The following is a 10,540-nucleotide window of genomic DNA, read 5'->3' as shown; positions in this document are numbered from 1 at the left end:
CTCATTAAAAGTCCCATTATTTAAAACAAATATGTGTTTCAGTTCATTCGTCTTCCTAATCGAACAACTACACGGCGCAATGTACAACTTTAGCTCGGCAACGCTGCCACTGTGAGCGTTCTACTGATAGAACAAGCGGGAGCTGCGTTTGAGGTCTGGCAACAATCGCATCCCAACAGCTGAGAGCATGGCGCATGGCTGAGAACCAAGATAATTTGCGCCGGCATTCGTCCACTGCTCTTTTTTTCCTAGTGTTTCATTGGTGACTGACGTTGCGGTTGATAATCGCGGTTATGATGGGTGATTCTGTCCTCGTGCGTATGGTGACCGAGCCTGAATGACTTCTGAGGCCACAGATGGAACGGCCGATGGGCAGCTTTGTTTACCTTCAAGACCGAGTGGTGCTGTGAGTTTGCTGAAAGCAACAACAGGACAGAAAATATGGGTGAGTGAGCCATTCTTTCATGGAAGCACAGTATGTCAATGCGGTTTTCTTGAGGTTGCCGCTGCGCTGTCGATAAGCCGTTTCCGATGTACACAAGCATGATTGACTCCAGTTGCTCATGCTGCGGGCATTAATTAGTACCTGAAACATATTCGAGGCAGCATAAGCTTGTCGAAAACATTTTTTTTTCTAATGGGAACATGTGCAAGATTCGGCACGACCATCTGTTGTTGGTTTCGCTTTTTTAAACGATAATGTAGAAGGTACAGATCGGCGCCTGCATCCAACGATCATTCCAGTATCGCGTATGAAATCTTTCGGTAGAGGAGAAGCAGTTATAGTATACATGTGGCAGAATGCGTATATGGTTGAGTGCGTAGCTCCGGCAGGTAGAAAAAGAAACAAGCGTCTTTTGAGTCCTGTACATTGTTTTAGAAGCCGTGGTGGTCAGTCGGCTTGCTCAACTTGTAGCACATATGGTCAACGAACCAGCACTGGTGCCTGCATTTCCTGTGCTTCCTCACTTCCCATATACGCTACGCAATGTTTTATTCTTCCGAAAATTCACTTGTCAATACTTCATCACCGCCATTTGTTTTTTCGTCTTAACTCTTTCAGTGTGCTATGTGGTAGCAGCTGATGCACGTTCCATTAGCTGGGCTTTCAAGTTCACGCAATGCCGACATATTTTTAGTTGTGCTACGTTTTTTCATTTCCGTTGTTTAGGTATACTGAATTTACTTAGCGCGTGAGCGCCCTGTCTACATAAAAGTTTTGGCATTCTGGTGCAGGATGTGGGCCTTGGAAGGACCAGCTGATGAAAAAAATCAACGCCTGTGCTGCACAGTAAGGCTTCTGGCAGACCTGAAAGCATCGATAGATATGGTGCCTGCCTGTTGGAATTGCACCAGCTCGCTTCCCTGAAAGAAGCTGGGTGCTGAAGAAGCACTTGACTGGCCTACCCGGTAATTAGTCGGTGCTTATTTTCATAAACTATGTAAAAATATTCATGTTACGTGTCCCCACATTCACAAAATGGCGAAATGGACACCCTGTTATTTAGAGCCACAAACATGAAACAGCCATGTCAATAAAATTAAATTAATTTTTTATTCACTTTTAGCTGTCATATAATTTTTGTTTTAAATCGCATGATTATGATGGGCGAGGTCATCAGTTGCCCGTGGTACTTTGCAGCTGCGACAGGATCTTTTTGCTGCGCACAATTTTTGAAGCAACACTTTCGTAGTATTTGTAGCCAGCACTTCAGTATTTTGTGGCATGCTGAAGCTACTTTAGCATGAGCAAGTGTAGATGAAAAATATGCCTTAGTTTTGATGGTTGATCTCAGCTTTTCTGAAATAACGGTAGTAATGCGCTCTATAATGTATTTTTCAGCATTGTCATTGTGACAGTCTGCATCACCATTTGGCCTATTTGGGGATCCCACAAGACACGCTGCTACCCTGGGTGTTGTACCTCGGTCAATTGCTGAAGTTCTGCAAGCCCCATTGAAGCCAACTGTCATCCGCATCCAATGGAAGAAACTCATTGTTCGGGCCGTCATAATTTATCTTAAGCTGAAGCTAGAAGCAGGGTAGAAACAGCATATATTCTACAAGAATTTACCACTGCATGCCGTCGGGTGGCTACACCAGACTGACTACTGTCTTGAAGAGCGATGGTGTTTTATTTTAGAATATATTTGTCAGCAGTACTACTACTTCTGTTTATATCCTTGGAAACAAACAAGCGGAGACAACAACGACAACAGAGGAGAAATTACTTCTACTTACTAATTGAATTAAAGAAATGACAAATTAATGGCAATGAAAGTGGTTGAGAAAACTTGCCATAGGCGCGCGATGCTCTAACCAATGCAGCTACCGCGGCACCGTTTTCTCATCCACTTTCTTGTGTATTTATATTTTACTGTTAGAACTAACTACTACTACTACTACTACTACTACTCGAACTACATAATTTCCCACCTGCGGCAAGCTGTTTTTTCATCCACTTTCATTGCCATTAATTTCCATGCCATTAATTAATTTTCCTTATGTTGTCTTTGGTGACTTTACTTGTTGGCTTCTCATGATATGATTATTAAAAATCGCACCCTTCGGTCAACCCCCTTTCATCTCCTTCATTACTGCTTCTGTTTGTAGGATCAGAGTTCACGCTGTATTGCATACTATCAAAGTACAAAAAGGCGAGAATAATGTTAATTTATTGTTTTAGAAAAAAATGGCACTTGAATTTACCAGAAATTATTAAGGGGTACATTCTGACTTAAATAAGTATGACTGAAGAAAGGCCATCTGGGTGAAAAATACAATGTCTTCAGCTACAACCTGTCTATGAAGGCAAATACATGCAGTCAAACTGCTTTTAGAGGTGACGTTTGAGCTGGTAGGATATGAGAAAAATGATAGATGTCTTAAGCAGAATATTTCGACGGCTATTATAGTGCAGCAGGACATTAACTGGACCTCTCCTCCACTTGCACACCAATGCAAGCGCAGCGCAAACTGCACAGTTGGAAAGGCAGTTGCTATTCGTGCGTGTGTTGGCAACCTGGTTCCTGCAAAAAGAAGGCGTTGGTAATAAACATACAACGATGTTAAAGAAGGTCCATGAAACTAGCCTAGGTACTGTATTCGTTTTCTTTAGTTTACATTTCGTAATAATACATTAGTTTAAAAAGTTTGTGTTGTAGAGCGCGATTTTTTTTACAATAATTAGCTCATACTGTTTTTATTTATTTTTATTTGCAAAGAAACATTTTTCAGCTGGTCTACCGCTTGCTCAGCAAGACCGACAACAGCGATTTAACACTTACATTATGAACCCTATAGAGAGCTGGGATGTTCGCAATAAAGGTGTGCGAGATATATCTGCTACCACTTGCTAGCACTGTCTGTATTAGGTACTGTCTCTACACTGCTACACCTTTATTTATCGGAATAAAAAATAATGTGATGCACAAAACTCTACTCTGTTGTATTGTTATTCTGTCTCTTTTATTCGAACAAAACATTACATTAACCTGTGTATACGTGCAGGTATAATCCTGAATGCCATTTCATGGTTGGTGACTTCCTCGTTGAGCTTGGATCTTCATAGGGATGACAAGCTAATTAAACTGAATGGTTTGAAGCAAGGATTACGTAATTATTGCTTATGACTTTAAATTGCACCAACTGCACATGGTCCGCGCGAAATTACAGTCCATTTCTTTTTTTCCTTAGCGCAACTAGCTGCATCAAATTAAAGAAAATTCCAAGAAGTAAAGTGAACGCACCTGCTCGTTTACAAAGATGCTCGCTTTGCTGCGGTGTGTTTCGCCGTCCTTGAATTTGCGTAGGCAGTGACGATCTGCCCGAGCACAAACAGCGCCGAAGGGGCGACGGCCGGCGCTCGCTTAAGCGACACACACGCACAGGCAACACACCCACTGGTGACAGGAATCTTCGTAGTTGTTTTCTTTTTGCAAGTTCGAAGTCCGCCGCAGTTATGTATCGCGCCGTGCTTGAACTGATGCGGCTTTTTACGATGAGCCGCAAGAAACACGTGAATGCACTGACGCCGATAGTAGGTTCGAAGCACTGGCACGAAGAATACCAGTGTGCAGGTCACCAACTGGCTCATGCACGGTGTAAGATGACAATCACTGCACTAGCTCGCAGTCTTCTTGACAGGATTGCCGATCTGTCTCGGCGCTGCAGTGGAATAATTCCGGTGCCGAAGCGCTCCAGAGGACTGCAACGGTCCCTAAAACGAAGCCCTTGAATATGCGCAGCACGGTTAACCCAAGAAAAGCTACGGAGGCAACTGGCGTCCATCGGAAAATGCTGACGAGTCGAGCGACAGACCGCAATGCAGCCATGTTTACGCACTAACTTCACTCGAGGAGCGATTCAAGGTAGCTGCGAGGCTACCTTGAGATCCTCAAGTAAAGCGCTCGAGCTTTCCTTCACTCAAGGCGCGTTTCAAGTGGAGGGCGATTTGTGAAATGAAAAACCGCCCTCAAGGAGCATTTCGAGTGGAGGGTCAAGTCGAAGTGCGTTTGTGAATACGGGGGTAAATGTTGAGACCCGCATGCCTTCTAAAATGTTCTACACCATTCGTGTCAAGCGATGAAATCAGATAACACAAGGTTCGGCGACAAGAGACAGCGGATAGAAGCATCGATAACTTTCCAGAAACTTCGGATACATGCAGGCGCGTCCCGCGCTGTGCGGTAACATTTGTTGGGCGGCAAAACTTGTCCCCGATAAAGACAAGTACACGTGTCAGTATTGAAAATGGGATATGTAGTTGGAGAGAGAGCAAGGAGTGCAAATTGACCAGTCCAAGTTTGAACGCTGAACAAACAACAAATATAGCTGCAAGAGTCGAGGAAGAACTTGGCAAATGGCCAAGAGTGGGAATACAGTGAGCTTATCATTGTAATAACGACAGAAATACGGAAAAAGAAACAACATGTTCGTTGGAAAGTAAAATAAAGATACTGAAAAACTAGTAGAACAGGGAAATACGAGAAGCGATCACCGAACGATATAAACCACCCCGAGAGCACAGAAAGGCAAAAAAAACGCAGTTGCCACATGATGAAGGAGCCAGTAAATGTGCAACATACCGGGAGAAAGAAGCTATGGTTCAAATACTGGTGCAAGCAGATAAAAGGTGAAAGTGAACGTTGGTTGTGAGAAATAGGTGAGAAAAAGAAGGCCACACCTAGAATATATTGGAACTACATCAAATTATTAGGCAGGAAGTCAGCAATAATACAACATATCCTAACAAAGATAGAAAGAAACTAGAAAGGGAAGCGGGATTAAATTTCATCCGAAAAGTAACAGCCGAAACTTTCCAAGGGATTGACGACTTTGTATTTGTAGAAAAAAAGAGCATGATATGGAACCGGAGAGAAAAGGAGCTGGTGCTAACAGATTTCAACTCAAAGAAAGCTGAAGGGAAAATTCCTAATCGCACATGCACACGGCTAGCCGAGGTTCCCGTTCGGCTGAATAATGAACTAGGACCAAAAAGTAAAGAAGCTTCGGTGAAAGCCGTGGAAAAAAAAAAACTTTAAAATATAGACAAGTACTAGGCAGTTGGCGACAAAGTAGAATGAATTTAATTTATAAAGGTAAGGGGGACAAAATTCACTCGTATAGACTGTTGACCGTTACATCGGTAATATAAAGGTTAGCAGTGCAGGCAATCGAACTAAAGCTGCAAGCATGGCCAGAGAATAATTGCATTTTGAGGGAACTTCTGAATGGCATCAGAATAGGTAATCATATCACTAGCCAACAAACAGTGATACTGAGGACAACATAGAGAAAAACTTATACTTACGGATTAAATTAAACAAACGATAAATTAATTGAAATGAAAGTTGATAAAGAAACATCTTGCCCCTGGTGGAGAACAATCTCAGGTCTTCGCATTACGCGTGCGGTGCTCTACCAATTGAGCTACCATGGCGTGGTTCTCCAATCTACTTTCTTGGGTTTTACTACGAGAATCAACCTTGGGCTTATTAGCCAGCGCCACCACTCACAAACATTGGCGGTGGATGTGGAACATCGTTTCTGCAGCAGGCGTCACGAGTACGTGATTCATTTGGGTGAAGCCAACTGTTCAATAAACCCACGCATACTTCCTGAATGCCGGATTCGAGATTCTCGTTATGTAATGGGGTTAACCAAGGGACCCTCAGCTAACCATTTTCTTCTCGTTGAGAATAGGTAGGTGTTTGGATGATCACTTATTTGATCTTTGTGTATTGACTTACCAAGAGCAGAAAGCAGACCGTTATGTCTGGCCTTCATAGACATTAGAGGAGCATATGACAACATAGACCGCAACATTTCGGGGGACATTCTGGACTGGGAACTCTTGCGCGACGATTGTCTACAGCTTTTGAGAGATATACACCTAGAAAATACCATTTGCACCTAATTGGAATGGATAAGGAGTGAGGACAAAGTTGATAACAACGGTCTGAAACAGGGTTGCCCTTTATCCCCACTGCTGCCTATGATGTACATGGTGAGGATGGAGAGTGCGGTAGAAGGAAGTAATATCGGGTTTAATCGCTCATTCAAACAGGCGGGTACAGTAGTAGAGCAGCAGCTTCGAGGTTTCTTTTACGCGGAGGTCATTGTGTTGCTAGCTAACAAGCAAAGCGATTTGCAACGGCTAGCTAATATCTGTTGACAGGGAGGCGAGTATTGAGCTTTGAAATTGAACATTAGAGAATCAGGACTTATGGTATTCAATGAAAACAGTGAACAGACAGTGGCAACACAGGGTCAGGAAATACCGCGGATAAAAGAAAGTAAATATCTTATTATATGGATAAACAAAGGCAATACATATTGTTACGTCCAAGCGCGTCAAAGGGACGCGGGGATCAAGAAGAGGGGAAAAGAAGAGAACGAAGACTGTTCAGCCGCCATTCCTGTTGTTCGTAGCCTGCCGTTCCTGCTCTCGCACGCCTAAATAAACCCCTTTCCCCGTGCTTGTAACAAATTGGTGGACGGTGCGGGGTACACCTCGTAACCACGGAGCCTACGCTGCTACAACTTCGCCGAAGCCGTCGACTTGCCGGACTTCCGACACCATCACCTGACATGACTGAATACGCCTGCCAGATTCCCGAAGGTTCTGACGCGGCTTCAAGGCCAGCACCTGGCGTTCCGTGGCAATACTACCGGGTGCCACTCACTTTCGGAGGAAAAGCCGGAGAAGATGTCGACGAGTGGCTCACAAACTACCGAAGGGTGAGCCGATCTAATGGTTGGAACTCGACCGCGCAGTTGTCCAATGTTGTGTTTTCCCTTACCGACACAGCACTCGTCTGGTATGAGAATCACGAAGACACGCTCACTTCATGGGAGCTTTTCGTAGAGGAGCTCAAAGCGTGTTTTGGCGACTCTAGCGCAAAAAAGAAACGCGCCGAACAGACGCTTTCGCAAAGAGCTCAGATTCCCGGCGAGGCCTGTACGACTTATATCGAAGAAGTGCTGAAACTGTGCAAAATAGTGAACTCTCAAATGTCTGAAGAGGACAAAGTTGGACATCTGTTGAAAGGGATAGCCGAAGACGTCTACAATTTTTTGATCGGCAAAGAAAGCTTGGATTCCGTGTCTGACGTCATTCGCCATTGCAGGACCTTTGAGACGCTGAAGATGCGACGGATAATACCGAAGTTTGGTCGCCTGGCGAATGTCACAACGGTGGCAAGTGTAGACCCGAGTTCGTGCGTTGACCTTCCATCAACAATACGGCAGATTGTTCGCGAAGAGTTGCTCCATCGGGAAGAGATGTACCGTTGCACACCCGGCATCGCTGGTGCGTACTTACCACACGAGATGCGAAACACGACCGTTTCGACCGCATGGCAACCCACGGTTCACTCAGCGACCGTCGAGTATAGGTCTACTCCACAAACGAGAGGGACCCTGAGCTATCAAGATCATGACTACGACCAACGCCCTCGCCGCACGCACGCCTCCGGGCGGCCGATGCCTAGCCATGATGAATGGGACCCACCTACTGGCTATGCAGTCGACAGCAACATGCGTGACTACGTGCAAGAACACCGAAATTTGCGGCATCTGCCGGTGTGTTTCCAATGCGGTGTCACGGGCCACATAGCGAGATTTTGCAATCGTCGCCCAACAACGTGGAATCGTCGATCGGGGCCTTCAGCAAGGACCACACCTCCTACGAGGACAACTCAACAGCCATGCACCACCTCTTGGTCAGCTGGCGTCCCTCCTGGCAACGATTACTGGCAGAGAAGCTTCCGGAGCCGCTCGCCGGCATCTGACAGGAGTTTGACGCCACCGCCAGCTTCTCGTGCACCGCGTTTACGTCAATCTCCATCGCCAGTGCGCCGCTCAGCCTCGCCTTCACCACCGGAAAACTAGCTAGCGCGGCCGATGGGGGTGAGGTCGCTCGACACGTGCTATCGACAGAAATGCCCCCTGCAGTTGCTATGATTAAGAACAAAGTGCATGTACTTGTTGATGGTGTTCCTACAATGGCTTTAGTGGATACCGGGGCAACTGTATCCGTAATGAGTCTCAGTTTTAAAGGTCGGTTGGGGCGCAAAGTTGTATTTCCGTGGGACCAGGCTGCAACGTTTTGTGGAGTGAGCGGCGAGTCGTTGCGCCCTGTTTGTGTGTGCACTGCTGAAGTGTCCCTGGCTGGTGGAGTTTTCGCGACGGAGTTTGTAGTTATTCCCCGATCGACGCACGAAGTGATTTTGGGCATCGACTTTTTGCGGCAGTGTGGTGCGACCGTTGATTGTCGCACGGGGGAAGTTTGCGTCGATGGCCATGTTTCGTCCGGGCTCTTAGAGGAGACTTGTAGTCAAGGTGAACTTTGTGTGTCTGCAGATACTATTGTGCCTGCGTCCACCTCGGTGTGCGTGCCGGTTGTATGTCGCGGTGAAGTTCCAGACAGTTTCGATGCCTCCGTAGAGCCAATGCATCTAAATCTTGTGAAGAAGAACGTTTTTGTCCCTCATTGTGTGGTATCCATCGGCAACGGGCGTGCTGGCTTGTGGACGGCCAACTGCTCGGCAGAACCCGTCCTGCTTCCAGACGGCTTGAAACTCGCCTACTTTACAGAATACACGTATTCGTCCGTAGCCGTACTAACAGACTCGCCGTGTGAACCTGCTGACCTTCGCCAAGTCTCAGACAAAAAGCTTCTGTCTATGATAAACAAGTCACTCAGCACAAGGGAGCGCCATACCTTGGTGGATACGCTTTCTAAGCATCTGTCAGTGTTTGACTTTGCGCAGCCGGACAAAGCGTTCTCGATTCCCGAGTCACGAACGCGCCATACTATCGATACGGGATCTGCGCGCCCGATCAGGCAAAAGCCTTATCGCGTGTCGCCTAACGAGCGCAAGATAATCGGGGAACAAGTGAGTGACATGATGAAAAATGGGATAATACAAGAGTCCTCGAGTCCTTGGGCAGCTCCGGTCATACTCGTCAGAAAGAAAGACGGCAACTGGAGATTTTGCGTCGATTATCGAAGATTAAACGCCGTGACTAAGAAGGATGTCTACCCGCTGCCCCGGATTGATGATGCAATTGATTGCCTTCATTCGGCCTCTTATTTTTCTTCAGTGGACCTGCGCTCAGGATATTGGCAAATCCCGATACACCCGACAGACAGAGAGAAAACAGCCTTCATAACCCCGGATGGATTATTCGAATTCAATGTCATGCCATTTGGGTTGTGCAACGCTCCAGCAACCTTTGAAAGGTTCATGGACACCATTCTGCGTGGGTTAAAATGGAACATCTGTATGTGCTATCTTGACGACGTTGTTATATTCGGGCGCACATTCAATGAGCACAATACGCGCCTGGATATTGTCCTCGACTGCATCAAAAACGCCGGCCCGGTTCTGAACTCCAAGAAATGTAAATTTGGTGACCGTCAAACCCTTGTGCTGGGTCATCTTGTTGACAAAGACGGTATCCGGCCTGATCCTCTCAAGACGGCAGCTGTCGAAGCATTCAGTGCACCGCAGTCAGTGAAGCAACTTCGTAGTTTTCTGGGTCTTTGCTCTTACTTTCGCCGATTTATTCCTGGTTTTGCTGACGTCGCTTATCCTCTGACAAATCTGCTACATAAAGACGCACGGTTTGAGTGGACACCCGAGTGCGATTCTGCATTTCGTCAGCTGAAGTTTCTGTTAACTTCTCGACCTATCCTTCGCCACTTCAATCCTACTGCGCCGACAGAAATCCACACAGATGCTAGTGGCGTTGGTCTAGGTGCCGTATTGGTCCAACGCTATGATGACCGTCAGCACGTGATTGCTTATGCAAGCCGATTATTAAGCAAACCTGAACGGAATTACACGGTGACAGAGCAAGAATGCCTCGCTGTAATCTTTGCGGTTCAGCGATTTCGCTCGTACTTGTACGGACGCCCATTCCAAGTCGTCACAGACCACCATTCCCTGTGCTGGCTCGTGAACCTTCGCGACCCTTGTGGTCGCCTTGCGCGCTGGGCGTTGAGGTTGCAGGAATATAACTTCACTGTTTC

General features: G+C 46.2%; 1 long non-coding RNA gene across 1 annotated transcript; it reads left to right on the top strand.

The window, feature by feature from the left end:
• Positions 1 to 266: 266 nt before the first annotated feature.
• LOC139059327 (uncharacterized) lies at positions 267 to 2,162 on the top strand. The gene is made up of 3 exons (XR_011514095.1): positions 267 to 445; positions 1,237 to 1,410; positions 1,844 to 2,162. It is a non-coding gene; the product is annotated as an uncharacterized lncRNA (long non-coding RNA).
• The last annotated feature ends 8,378 nt before the right edge of the window (positions 2,163 to 10,540 follow it).

Source organism: Dermacentor albipictus, chromosome 1, assembly GCF_038994185.2.
Source record: "Dermacentor albipictus isolate Rhodes 1998 colony chromosome 1, USDA_Dalb.pri_finalv2, whole genome shotgun sequence".
In the NCBI taxonomy this organism is placed as follows: domain Eukaryota; kingdom Metazoa; phylum Arthropoda; class Arachnida; order Ixodida; family Ixodidae; genus Dermacentor; species Dermacentor albipictus.
Note: the sequence above shows the minus strand (reverse complement) of the source record. Positions and strands in the feature narration are given on the sequence as shown.